The sequence below is a fragment of the Notamacropus eugenii genome, chromosome 1 (genome assembly GCF_028372415.1).
Source record: "Notamacropus eugenii isolate mMacEug1 chromosome 1, mMacEug1.pri_v2, whole genome shotgun sequence".
NCBI classification, from domain to species: domain Eukaryota; kingdom Metazoa; phylum Chordata; class Mammalia; order Diprotodontia; family Macropodidae; genus Notamacropus; species Notamacropus eugenii.
In genome coordinates this window covers 78,886,301-78,901,280 of record NC_092872.1, presented here as the reverse complement: position 1 = coordinate 78,901,280, position 14,980 = coordinate 78,886,301, and the positions used below count along the sequence as shown (strand labels likewise).

At 39.2% G+C, this 14,980-nt stretch overlaps 1 protein-coding gene across 13 annotated transcripts in view; it reads right to left on the bottom strand.

Annotated features, from left to right (window-relative positions):
* Positions 1–14,980, bottom strand: part of LOC140502759 (phospholipid-transporting ATPase FetA-like) — a 161,278-nt gene that overhangs the window by 135,878 nt on the left and 10,420 nt on the right. Inside the window, exon 2 of one of the 13 annotated variants that reach the window (XM_072606763.1) lies at positions 7,394–7,517. The exons of the other annotated variants lie outside the window; for them this stretch is intronic. The gene's annotated coding sequence lies outside the window, so the exon portion shown is untranslated. The remainder of the gene's footprint in view (positions 1–7,393; positions 7,518–14,980) is intronic. 13 annotated transcript variants of the gene reach the window in all.

The window sequence follows — 14,980 nt, the reverse complement described above, 5'->3', positions numbered from 1 at the left end:
TTATTTTTTTGTTTCTCAACTACATAAGAACCAGAGAGTGACCAGACAGCAAAGGGGGGCAAGCCTGGGCCCAGGATGTGCACATAAATGGAGAGCTCAGGCTAAAGTGGACATGTTCCATCCTATGTTGGCTGCATTCATGTCATAGTAATTAATATAGATCCTGTCCCCAGGAATTTTGAGGTGCTTGGCTTGCTGTAAGCCTTGTTCTGGGTCCGTTGATCTTGCTGATGCTCAGCAGGCTGCAGAGAGGCACATCGGTTCAAGTAGCACCTGGAGGCCATCAGCTTGTCCATCAAGATGTGATGTACTGAGTAGGCTTGCCCATGCCTTGGCCGGCTGCATCATGAGCTTGCTCAGCAAGGAGTTGGGTACCCTAGAGTGCAGCATGTTGGTCTGCACCACAAACATTGGTATTTTAGTGGCAATTCTGCTGAGTGGTGGTGCGAGGAGGTGGGAGGGGGCTGGGCCACGCAGGGGCAATCAGTGGGATTGGGCTGAGTCAAGTATTAAGTCTTTCAAAGTTCTTTGTCTTTACAGTACTATTATTATATATGCTGTTCATTTGATTCTTCTCAACTTCATTTTGTATCAGTTCAAACAAGTCTTCTCAGGTTTCTCTTAAATCACCTCCTTCATCATTTTTCATAGCACTATAGTATTATATCACTTTCATATACCATAATTTTTCAACCATTCTTCAACTAATGGGCACTTCTCAGTCTCTAGTTCTTTGCTATCACAAAAAGAACTGCTATAAATATTTTTGCACATGAGTGTTTTTCCTCTTTCTTTGACTTCTTTAGGGGTATACATCTAATAGTAGTATTTCTGGGTCAAAAGGTATTCACAGTTTCATAACTTTGGGAACATAGTTTCAAACTGCTTTCTAACAAGGCTAGACAAGTACAGAGCTCTACCAACAATGCATTAATGTACCTATTTTCCCACAACCCCTCTGGCATTTATCATGAAGCAGAGAATAATGGTAGCCATCTCCCAGGGTTGTTAGCATCAAATAAGCTAATAATTGTGAAGTGCTTAACACAGTGCCTGGAATATAGAAATAGTTGAAAGTATGCAATTTTCTGTGTGCAATTCTTTATAACTTACTGACTGGATGCTGATCATTCTAACCATTTGTTTTCACTTCCATAATTACGTAAAAGTTAAGGATGGGGGAAGAAAAGGAAATGACAGCATGAGTATTTTTGTAGCATTTATCAATTTGGTTCATGGAAGCTACAATTTTGATTCTTTATAGAAAACAACATTTCATTTACTGGTACACAGTATCACCTCCCTTTCTGGATCGCATCGTTGTTGTGGCAGAGGGGCTTGCATACGCTCCAGGAAGATACTGTGCAGAATTACCCAAGACGGACACATAGTGGAGAGTTCTGATGAAAGGTGACTCACTGGAGAAGGAAATGGCAAACCACTCCAGTTTATTTGCCAAGAAAACCCCATGGACAGTATTAAAATGATAAAAGAGATGACCTAGGAAGATAAGCCCCTCAGGTCCAAAGATGTCCAACTGCGGAAGAGTGGAGGACTATTATAAGTAACTTCAGTACTAATAGAAGTGGCTGGCCAAAGAAGAAATGAATAGCCCTCACAGTCAATAAAATGGTGAGAAAAGCAGTACTGAGGCATAATCTCAAAAATGACAGAATGACATCTGTTCAAATCCAAGGCAAAGTGTTCAATATTACAGTAATATAAATTTATGCTCCAAACACTGATGCCAAGAAGCCAAAGTTGATTAGTTCTGTAAGCCCTACAATATCTTCTAGGAATAATACCCCCAAAAGACATCATATTTATCATAGGGGATTGGAATACTAAAGTAGGAAATCAAAAGATAATTGGAATAACAGGTAAGTTTGGCCTTGGAGTACAAAATGAAGTAGGGCAGAGACCAATAGAGTTCTGTCAAGATAACTCACTGGTCATAGCAAACACTCTTTTTCAAAAACCCAAAAAGGCAACTCTACACACGGACATTACCAGACAGTCAATAAAAAAATCATACTGATTATATACCTGATAGCCAAAGATGGAGAAACTATAGTCAGTTAAAACAAGACCTGGAGCTGATTGTGGATCAGATCATGAGCTTTTTATTGCAAAATTCAGACGTAAATTGAAGAAAGAAGGAAATCAGGCCATATAGGTATGACCTAAATACCTATATGAATATGAAGTGGAGGTCAAGAATAGATAAGAGATTAGATCTGACTGATAGAGTACCTAAAGAACTATGGACAGAGGTTTGCAATACTCTGCAGGAGGTAGCAACACAAACATCCCAAAGAAAAAGAAGAGCAAGAAAGCAAAATGGCTCTCACAAGGTTTTACAAATTGCTGAGAAAAGAAGGAAAGCAAAAAGTAAGGAGAAAGATATACCCAACTGAATGCTGAATTCTAGAGAATAGCAAGGAGAGATAAGGTTTTCTTAAATGAGTACTGCAAAGAAATAGAAGAACACACTAGAAAGGGAAAGATCAGCGGTCTCTTCAAAAAAATCAGAGACGTCAAGGGAATATTTCATGCAAAAACAGATATGATAAAAGACAAAAACAGAAGAGACTTAGAAGCAGAAGAGATTAAGAAGTAGCAAAAATACATAAAAGAATTATACAAGAAAGATCTTAACATCACTTATAACCACAATAGTGTGGTTACTGATCTAGATCCAGACATCCTGGGGCTAAGGAAGCATATAACAATAAGGCTAGTGGAGGTGATGGAATTCCAGCTAAGATCCTTAAAATCTTAAAAGATGATGCTGTTAAAGTGCTGCATTCAATATACCAGCAAATTTGGAAAACTTCACCTTGGCCACTGGATTGGAAAAGATCAGTTTATGTCTCAATCCTAAAGAAGAGCAATGCCAATAAATGTTCAAATTACTGAACAACTGCATTCATTTTACATGGCACCAAGGTTATGTTTAAGATTCTGCAAGCTAGGCTTCAGCAATATTTGAACTACGAATTTTCAGAAGAGTAGGCTGGTTTTTAAAGGGGCACAGAACTAGATACCAAATTGACAACATTCACTGGATTATGGAGAAAACAAGGGAGTTCCAGAAAAACATCTACTTCTGTTTCACTGACTATACTAAAAAGCCCTTGACTCTGTGGATCACAACAAAATGTGGCAAGTCCTTGAAGAGATGAGAGTACCAGATCATGTTACTTGTCTCCAGAGAAACCTGTATGCGGGACAAGAAGCAACAGTTAGAACCAAAATGGAATAACTGATTGGTTTAAGACTGGAAAAGGAGTATGACAAAGTTGTATGAATGTTGTGACCTTATTTAACTCATATGCAGAATACATCATGCAAAATGCCAGGTTGGACAAATCAAAACCCAGAATTCAGGTTGCCAGGAGAAATATCAACAATCTAAAATATGCATACAATACCACTCTGATGGTGAAGAAAGAAGAATTAAGAAGCCTTTTGATAAGGGTGAAAGAGGAGAGTGCTACAAGCTAGCTTGAAGTTTAACATTTAAAAAAACCCAGATTTTTGCAACTGGTCCAATTATTCTCTGGCAAATAGACGGAGAAGAAATGGAAGCAAATCAGATTTCATATTCTTGGGCTCAAAGATCACTTCATATAGTGAGTGGAGCCATGAAATTAAAAGATGGTTGCTCCTTGGAAAGCTATGGCAAATCTAGACAGCATACTAGAAAGCAGAGACATCACACTTGCTGACAAAGGTCCATATACTCAAAGCTATGGTTTTCCCAATAGCAATGTACGGCTGTGAGAGTTGGACTATAAGGAAAGCAGAGCACTGCACAATCAATGCTTTCAAATTGTGGTGCTAGAGAAGACTTTTCAGAGTCCCTTGGGCAGCTAGGAGATCAAATCAGTCAATACTTAAATTAATTCATACTGTTCACTGAAAGGTCAAATACCAAAGCTGAAGCTTAAATATTTTAGTCATATGATAAGAAGACAGGACTCACTGCTGTTGGGAAAGGCTGAAGGCAAAAGAAAAAGGGGGCAGTAGAGGACGAGATGGATAGTGTCAAGGAAGCAATGAATATGAGCTTGGGCAAACTTCAGGAGACAGCAGAGGATAGAAGGGCCTGGCATGCTATGGTCTATGGGATCACAAAGAATTGAACACTACTGAATGATTCAACAACAGCAGCAGCAGTTATCACCTGACAAATACTGGTACTAAAAAGATGTTTGGTTGGGTTTGTTTGTTTTTTTGTCAGGAAGAAGTTTGGGATCAATGAAAGCACTGCACAATTTCCTGAATACAATCTATCCCACTTTCCTTCCATTCAATTCTTTACCCAACTCATAGTCTATCTATGGAACCCACCCAAAATATAGTTACTGATGGACCAACTTGGTGGGCTGGCTATCCAATTGCTCATCATAATCTGTGCAATAAGGAGGCTTCATTTCATTAGATCATAGGATCATAGGTTTAGAACTAGAAGAGAGAGGAAAAGGAATCTAATCCAATGACCTTATTTTACAGATGAGGAAGCTGAGGCCCAAAGAGGTGAGTGATCTGTCCACTTACACAAGTAATAAATAACAGAGGCAAGATTTCAATCCAAGTCCTTGGACTGCAAACTCAGCATTCTCCACTGTAGCACACTACTTCCCAAAATCATAAACACTGTGAACAAGATTTCAATATGAGACAGGATTTGAGCTGTTGAGTTTTTCCTGTGTAGCTTGCTAAGCTGATGTGTTTTGGGTGATGATGGATCTCACTGGGGAGACATTATATTGTTCTGGAGTTTCAGTAAATCAGCACAGAAATATCTATTAACAGGAGGATCTGGAGGAACCTCCCATCTATAAGGATTCCTTGCTTTCTATTTAAACTTTTTATAAAACACATTCCTAAACATAGGTGCATATCTTTGGAAGATTTATTTTTTGGCTATGTCTGTTTTTTGTCCGGCTTTACAACCATAAATCAGAGACTCACTGAATAATATGTACACTATTACTGTTGAGGATACCACCCTCCTCACCATGACTCAGATTCATAATCTAGGTGTCATCCTCAATTCCACACTCTCTCAACTCCCATCATGAAGTCTTGTCAATTCTACATTTGTAACTTCTCTCCTCTGACACTAGTGCTGCCCACGATCATCTCACACCTGGATTGTTAGACTCTCTGCCTCAAGTCTCTCTTCACTCTAGTTCAGCCTCCACACAGCTGTCAAACTGATCTTAAAACATAGGTCTATGTCAGTCCCCTATCCATTAAACTCCAATGGTTTCCTATCACCTCTAGGATCAAATATAAAATCCTGTTTGGAATTCAAAGCCCTTCATGATGATCCCTTTTTACTTTTCCAATTTTCTTATACCTTACTCACCCCCCTCATACTCTGGCAATCTAGTGACACTAGCCCCTCTGGCCATTTTCACTCATTGTCTCCCACCTAGAATGCTCTCCTTTCTCATTTCTGTCTTCTGGACTCCTTGACTTCTTTCAGGTCTGAGCTAAAATCCCACCCTCTACAAGTAACCTTTCTGATCCCCCTTAATACTAGTACTTTTTCTTTGTTAATCATCTCCAATTTATCCTGAATGCACTTTGTTTTATAGAACTGTCTTCATTTTATCTCTTCGTGGGACTGTGAATTCCTTGAAAGCAAAGACTAGTTCTTTTTGTTCTTTGCTTTTTGTGTTGTTGTTGTTTTTGCAGAGAGAGTGTATCCTCAGCACTTAGGACAGTGCCTGGCACATAGTAAGAGCTTACTAAATGCTTGCTGACTGACAATATAATCTTTATAATTCACTATTACACTATCATGTATGAGTCTAGTGTATATAGCTCTGGTGTAATTCTAAAATACTGTTTTCACAGGGATTTCCAGGCCCAGGCCAATTTTGGTTATTTTTGAAGACATGGCACCAGATAGGGAAGAGGCGCATGTAGTTCTTGAAAAAGAAAGATGAGGCACAATTGTGTCTTAGGGAGTTAGCATAGCTCTAACAGTGCCCTTAATGTTAGACTTGTGAAAGCCAGTAGTGTTCCATGTAGTACAGTTAGATCTGTCCTTCCTTCTTGAAGGGGATCATGACATCAGGAAGTTGATGCCATAATTTGCAAGTGAATTGGATTTCAGTGAGGGAGGGTTGCACAGGGTCACCAGTTTTACTTTCTCCTCTGGAGCCATCTTAGTCCAATGACAAGATATAGATCTGGACGATTAGAGATGGCCCCATGGTAGGCCTAGAAAGTACTAGTAAGAAGTCTCTCTTGCCAATAAGAGGAATTCCAAGGACTAACAGGTACAATCTTGCTTTCCTGTTCATCCATGCAACTGTGACTAGGAGAATTAGCAAAGTTCATCCAGTGCTCCATAGTTCCTAAGAAATCATCTATTGCAAATTAAGACTGGTTCTCTCCCTACGTCTCATGCTGGGATTGTAAAGTGGGTATGTCTATAATCAGATGCTGATTTCTTATGTCTTCCTGTTGGGAGAACCAGATTCCTATTTGAATTTTTCTTTTTTGGTCTCGGAGTAAAGGTGGAGAGACAGAATTGGAAGTGAGTGAAGACTGTGCTTTCTGATGCATGTGTCTACTGCATTTGATCTTTATTATGCTTTCATCTAATCTGATTAAACTTCATACTTAATTATCATCTTGAGAATTAAACAACTGCTAATCAGTCTGGGTCAGGCTGAGCAGAGCTTAAAAGTGAGATGGGACAATGTGACAGTGATAATGGCTTTTTGTTCTTTAGTTGTTTCAGTCATATCCAACTTTTCATAACCCCATTTGGGGTTTTCTTGGCAAAGACACTGGAAAGTTTTGCCATTTCTTCCCCTAGCTCATTTTACAGATGAGGAAACTGAGGCAAACAGGGTTAAGTAACTTGTTCAGGGTCACACAGCTAATATATGTCTGAGGCCAGATTTAAACTCATGAAAATGAGTCTTCCTGACTTCAGACCTGGCATTCTATCCGCTATGCCACCTAACTGGCCTTGTCCTAAACAAAAGATCCTAGGATATAACGCTGAAGAACAGGGTATTGGATGATTTATATATCACCTGCCCCACAGTACTGACTGCTACTGGACCAGCTTTATACATTAGCATATGCATGGGAGGTAACTTATTAGAAGAATACCCTTAATGTGTTTTTCTATGCTGTACTAAATTTTGACTTCTGCTTTTCTTTTTTGTAACTAAGAAACAATAAAACGAGGGGAATCTGTATTCTTATACACTTTTCAAGCAACTGTATTAGCGTAACAACGTTTTCTGCTATAGCAAATGATCCATGAAATCTTCTTCCCTTCTCTCACCAGGGTATGCATAAATCATTTTCATAGAGATTTATGAAGAAAAGAGTTACATAATCTTTGAGTTACCTTTTCCTTTTGGTGTAATGGCGGTATGCAAACCTTCCCAAAGTGATCTGTTTGCCCTATCATTCCAGTCAGTTGGTCAGCCAGTCAATAAACATTTATTCAGTGCCAGGCACTGTGCTAAGCCCTGGGAATACAAAGAACGGCAAAAGACAGTTACTGTCCTCAAGGAACTCACAATCTAATGGGGGATACAACATGTAAACAACTATGTACAAACAAGCTATATACAAGATAAATGGGAAATGGGATAGTATTAGAATTAAGAAGGATTGGGAAAAGCTTCCTGTAGAAAGTGGGATTTTAGCTGATAACTGAAGGAAGTTTGGGAAGCCAGGAGGTAGAGATGAGGAGGGAGAGCATTCCAGGAATGGGGGACAGCCAGTGATAATGCCTGGAGCTAAGAGATGGAGTGTCTTGTTCTGGAAGAGCCAGGAGGCCAGTGCGAATGAATCAAAGAGTAGAACTGTAGCATGTAAGGTATAAAAGGACTGGAAAAGTAGGGGGGCTTAAGTTATAAAGGGCTTTGAATGCCAAACAGAGGTTTTCATATTTAATCCTACAGTTGATGGGGAGCCAATGGAGTTTATTGAGCATGGGTTGGGACTATGCTTTAAGAAAATTACTTTGGCAGTTGAATGGAGGATGGACTAGTATGGAGAGAGACTTATAAAAGACTGACTAACCCAGTGCTCTATTGAAGTATGCTCCAGGCATGAGGTGATGAGAACCTATCTGGATCCTCTTCCCTTGGATTCCCTCCCAAGGGAATGCAGAAGGGTGGTGGCAGTATCAGAGGAGAGGAGGTATATTTAAGAGACCTTGTGAAGGTAATATTTTTATCTCAATCAATCAACAAGCACTTTCTATGCACTAGGCTGCTAAGCAATTGGAATACAAAAAAAAAAAATCAAAAATAGCCCCAACCCTCAAGAAAATTTCATTCTAATCATGGGGAAGAGAGAAGGAAGACAACAGACACATACATAATAGGCATATACAATATCTATCTCTACAGTAGATGGTAAGTAACCTCAGAAGGGAAGACTTTAGGAACAGGGAAGCTCAGAAAAAGCCTCTTGCAGAAGGTGGCATTTGAACTGAGTCTTGAAGAAGGCCATTCTAGGATTCTAAGAAGCAAAGATGAGTAGGGAGAGCATTCCAGGCATAGAGTAGTGTAATGGTAATTTAAATGGGAAGATCTTTCCCATTCATTAATTGGCCCATGTGACCTGCCTGGGTCATACAGAAGTCTGAGTCACATGAAGCCTGTAATGGGTGGAGTTTGCTGAAGGGTGGAACAGGAAGAGGTGGAGCTAGGGCACAGCTGAGAGGAAGCTGGTCATGAGAGCAGTCAGAGTTAGGACGGATGCAGGCAAGTAGGCAGCTGACTAGTCTGAGTGAAAGACTTTCTTTGTGATTGTGTTTAAGGGAGCCTGCTTGTGATTTGTTTAATGGAGCTGATTTGTGGGAAGCCTAGCAGGGGGAAGACTTGGGGATGGTGCTGTCCTCTGCATTTTTATTGTGTATAGATTTTTGTTACTATGACAGATTTGGCTTTCTGGTGTCTGAATAAATGTTTTGGTTCTGTCTTCCATGTGGAGAGTCTGTTATAATTCGTGATTCAGAATTGTGCTGGGATATTCATGGATGCCACAGATGCTGTGAATAATTGCATTGGCACTACAAGAAGATACTGTAAAAAAGAAATGGATACAGGAGATGGAGTATTGAGAAGACAGCAAACCAATATAGCTAAATTGCAGAGTACATGGAGAAGAGTTAAGTATAAGAAGATTGGAAAGGTAAGAAGAGGCCAGGTTGTGAAAGTGGCTTTATATTTAGTCCTAGAGGTAAGAGGGAACCATTGGATTTTATTAAGTAGGGTGCAGATAGAGAGGAAAAGTGACATTGACTTATGCTTTAGGAAAATCACTTTGGTCTCTGAATGGAGGACAAATTGGAATTGGGAGAGATCCTGAGGCAAGAAGAATAGTTATAAGGCTATTACAATAGTCCAGGAAAGAGGTGATGAAGGCATGAACTAGGGTCATAGCTGTGAGTGAAGAGAAGGGAATGTATGTGAGAATTGTTGGAGACAAAGAAATTACAAGATTTACCACCTGATTTGATAGTGAGGTGTTTGAGAATGAGAAGCTGAGGATGACCATGAGGATGAAAAGTTGAGAACCTGGGCTACTGGAAGGATGATGATATCCTAAATAGTAACTGGAAAGTTAGATGAGGGATATTTTGGGGGAAAGATAATGAATTGTTTTTCATATGCTGAGTATGAGATGCCTGTGGGCCACTGCCTACATTCCACTGGACTATCCCACTTTCTCTTAGATAAAGCCATAATAACTGTAGTTGAAAGAATAATAGTTTGCTTAAAGTAATAAGCATTGAGATATTAAGGATGTATATTAGCGAGAAGTACTCTGAGCACCTGTGACCTAAACAAGTTTCAGAATCTTATCTCTCCCAGCCAGGAAGAGGAAACCAGGTAGGTAATGAGTCCTCATAAACATGTTAGTTTCTCATCTTAGAGGAAAGAGAAAGATTTCTTGATTTTTTGGCCATTTTTAGGAAAGCTCATGGTCATTGCTTAGGGTGCAATGGGCTTGACTCAAGAACCAAATGATCCCCAGAACTCTGATGTGGTTTTAATCATTGTATATAGAGTGGTGAGTTGAGAACTTGGAAAGCTCCATTTCCCTCCTTTTGGTCTCACAGCACTATATGTATAAAGGAGGAAATGAGGACCCTCAGCATCCACCAACTGAGAACCGAAAAGACACAGCTAGCAGGAGCATTTGAGTTCTGTATGGCCCTTATCCTCTTCCACTAATTTCCTCCTTAAAAAACTCAATCCAACTTAACTATGGCACCTTGAGCCTGGCATTCTGCATCACTGGTCACCTCAACTCAGTACTTCAGTTACAAGTTCTTGCTAAGGAATGAGTCACTACTGACCATGTTCAACCTGGGCAATGGCTCACTAAAGTAGGGCCACTGGAGAAATGCAGCCCAGAAATTTTAAGGCCACACCTAAACCACTGGCCACTCTACACTGTAAACAATATGGATCTTCTCCATTCAGTTGGACTTTTCCTGTCTTTAAGACAAACAGATCCCCAAGTTCCCTCAAAGTTATGTTGCCTCTAGCACATATTTCTTCTGTGTATTTATTAAGGTCCAGTTCTTTGCAACTTTGTGCTATATAGACCCTGCCTAAAACAAAGTACATAAATTATTACATTTCAAATTTTCAACTATAAGAACTATATAGCCATTTCTTGGGCATTTTATGTTTTCTCTTTATTGAACAGCTCAATTTGACACTCTTGGCAATCTGGTGAAGCCTATGGATCCCTTCTCAGAATAATGTTTTTTAAAATGCAAAAGAGTATGTAATTTAAATACAAAAATGCAAAAAATGTATTGAAATAATTATTAAAATATTTTTTAAAAACCAGGCCATGGACCTCAGGCTAAGAACCACTGGACTAGAGGATCTCTAAGGCTCTTTCTGGCTCTGATACTGTAGTGTCTTGTGACCCATCTTACAAGAATAGTAGAATTATAGAAGTGGGGCTAGAAAATGATGTAGAAAGCCAGGGCAGGGAAAAACAGAATGATTTATCCAAGGTCACATAACTAGTGAACAGCAAAGTCAAAACTGGAAAATGTCTTTTCATTTTCCCTCTGTTGATTTTCTCCAATTTGTAGCTTGTTTAAAAGCAGCTGCTTGCATGCTTTCTCCCCCATTAGACTGTGGGGTTCCTTGAGAGAAGAAGACTGGCTGTCTTTTGCCCTTCTTTATATCCCTCAGTATTTAGCAGACTGCCTTGGATATAAGTAGATACTTAATAAATGTTAACTGACTACCTCCAAATCCAATGCTATTTTCCACTATAGCAAATCACTTCTGTAAAAAATAATAATAATAATAAATCTGGGCAAAATGTCTCCAAGTTTATCATACTGCATTCCAACTGTTGGACTCCAGACTAAATGTTTTTTCCAAACTCTGGCCTATGTGTCTAGAAAGGAAAGAATTTCTTGATGAGAAATTCATATATCCTAGCACCACATATTTTTTTAAACTATGTTCCTGTCTTGCACTTAGTTTTTAATTTAATAATTATCCCGAGGCATATTTTGATCACACTTATAAAAGGCAGTCCTTGTCCAATGTCATATCTTTGCTTTTCTCCCTCCTTCTCAAGAGAATTATCCTGCATTTGGTCTCTTTTGGCCCCATTTATATCTGTCCATTTCCCTAACTCTTCCAAGGTGCTATTTTACCTAACTAGGTGCCACTGGAAGTTCCTAACATATCTCCTAGTCTGTGTAAGTAAGGTGATTCTTAGTGTATGTAAGGTGGATTTTGGTGTAAGTAAGGTGGATTTTAGGGTGTGTAAAGTGGATTTTTGTTATTCTTTCTTAGAGTTCAGTTTCTCAGGATCCATAGCCATAACAATCTCTTGTTCCCAGGTATTAGATATGAGTTCTCATAATTACGGTTCAGTACATCTCCATCACGCTTGCACGGCATTATATAATGATAAACAATATAAACATCCACTGTGACTGTGCAGTGAGATAAAGGGATGAGGTGATGTAAACTTGTGAGGCTATTACAGGCAATATGCCTTCTTTGTTGCCCTATAAAGCATGTGAACACTGGTCAGTGAATGGGGAACCTTAGGGTTGAATGCACAAGCTGGAATGCTGTGTGTGCCTTGATCAGCTCCCATTAAGGGCTTGAGGGGAATCTGTGTTTGCCTCAGCTGTCCTCTATTGAGACTTGAGGAGACTTAGGGCAATACACAAATTGTGCCTGTCTCAACTGATCCCGTCAAAATGTAGGGGTAGTTGCTTCCTTCTTCTTGCCAGCCCCTGCAGGAAGGGTGATCAGGGAATGCGATAGGAGTTTGCCTTTCCATTATCAGCAATCCTCTTCTATTTTTTAAGAACACACCATTGTGATGGTGAATTTTGTTTCGTACGTACAGACCATATCCACACTGATCATTTATGAAATAACTCCTTTGTTAAATGACTTCTCTCCAAAATGTTTCTCACTGCTTTTGATGCTGCCTCCTAGACTTCTGGAAAGCTTGAAGTCTTTGTTTAAAAAATAACTTTATTTTTATTGTGCTATGGCTACACTGTTCATTTGGTTGTAGTTGTTTCCCAGCTATCCACAGTTAAGTCATACTGCTTATCCATGAACCCTTAAATAAAGTTTCTTTTGTCTTTAAAAAAAGTTTCTATACTAGAATTGTTAGTGTCATCTAATTTCTTCCCTTTCAGCCTCCATCTTTCATATGTTCAACATTCAATAAATGTTTATTAAGCATTTCCTATATACAATACACTGGGCAAAGGAGAAATATAAGATAAATAAGACACAGGCTTTACCTATAAAGACTTTATGATCTACTACGGGGAAGGAAGACATGTAAACAAATAAACATAAAAAATAAAAAGAAAAGTACATACAAGAGATATGTAAAGTGATCCTGTGAGGAAGAAATCATTCATTTATCCCCTCTAGTCTATCTGGCACCCCACCCAGTTTAATTCACTTCAATTAAATTCAGTAAACATTACTAAGCATCAACTGTGGTCAAGGCACTATGCCAAGTGCCAGGGATACAAAAACTTAATACAACACAGCTCCTGATATGACATTACCATCTCAGAATTACGGAATGGTAGAGCAAGAAAGAACTTTAGAAATCATCATGGGAAATTTTTCACATGAGGAAACTCAAGTACTAAGGGTGGAGGTGACTTCCTCAAGGTCACAGAGCTGCTGTGTCTCTCATGTCCATTCCTTCCTCCCACTCAGTTTGAAGCAGTACCACAGCATCTACCCTGACATTCTTGCGTTCAATCTTCTCTATACTACTGGATCACTCTTCCTAAAAACACAATCTTCTCCAAGTTATTTCCTTATTTAAAAACTGCCCATAGCTTTATTAACTACTGGTAGCAATGTAGCAAAAAGGAGGACTAGACGTGGAGTCAGAGGGCCTGGGTTTGAATTTGACTCTTGTGCTCTCCTTCACCTCTTTGGGCCTCAGTTTCCTCATCTTTTAAATGGCTGAATTAAGTGACCTCAAAGGTTTCTTCCAGCTCTGAAGTCATGATTTTTCCCTGGCTTCCAATGCCTTTTACAATATTGCCCCCCCTGTACTGCCACACTTTATCTCATTTCTCCCTAATATTCACCTGCCCTTCCACGTAGCCCATCTCTCTTCTCACTGTCTACTTACCCTGCCATGCTCCTTCATGTCTGTGTTATGACTATAAAACTAGAAGGGAACTTAGAAATGATCTAGTTCAATTCCCTCATTTTGCAGATGGGAAAACAGAGGACCAGAAGCAACTCAGACCTCAGCCTCTAGGCATCCAAAGTAAAAATAAGACCCATTCCACATATTCTGAAAAGAAACCTCCCAAAGGTACTAAGGGGGACATTTATTAACTAGAACTCAGCTCTGGAGAGGAATACATGCACCAAATATGCCTTATTCCCTGACATCTTGATAAGAGGCTCCAAAATAGGTACAGATTGATAGTTTAATTTATCCCCCAGAGAATATCATTTTATTTGTCTTGTATCACTGAGTCTCATAACTATAAGAAATTCTATGCTTTTAAGAATCAGAGCCAGTAAGGGACTTGACTGACTCTGTGTACCTTAGAACAGTGTCAAATATCTGCATTATAACCAGCAATACTCCATAATGGAATGGAACCAGATTAAAATGTAATTGGAAAATATCTAACAAAATTAATAAAAATACATTAGAAAAGAGAGAATGTTAATGTGAAGTTTCTAAGTAAATATGTGGTCAGCGCAGATCCTTATATAAGGTTTAGGGGTCCCACTTCTATGTGAGTTTGACACCACCGTCCTAGAGGAAGAATATCCTTTATGAACTATCCATTCTCCAGACAATAAAGGGCAAATTACCATCTCCTGCTCTCTTTATCCCTATCATTCAGAGTCAATATCTTATATGAAAAAAAATCCTATCCCCATTTTCTCTTTCCCCATATCTCATTCTTGTCCATCTCGGCTTTTTCACAGTCCATATCTCCTTCTTTCCCATTCCATTGGACTGTCTAGGACTCCCTCTCTATTGCTGATAAACTCTCATTTATACCAAATCTCTTAATTTAACGCATTATTTCCATTTTCTTGCACTAACAGATATATGACTCTCCCCAGAAGCCACTGCATCCTTAGCAATCCTTTCCAGTACTAGATGCTGCTTCTGTAGTGCCCCCTGAAAACTTGGCCAGGAAAACAAGTATGTATATTCCTTGTTCCTTAATTTTGTTTCCAGAGTGTCCTTTTGCCACCATCACTCAGCAGTAGCTTTTTCTTTAAGGTTCACTCCATCTACATTACCCACCTTAAATCCTCATCCTGACCATCTACCAACTTTGAAATTATTGTCTCTCTTTTCTCAAGTAGTTCAATACTGGACCCTCAGTCTTCCTCTCCATTCCAACCTTTGACCTCATATTTGAGGCTTTCAGTATACACATTGTTGTTTCCTTGAA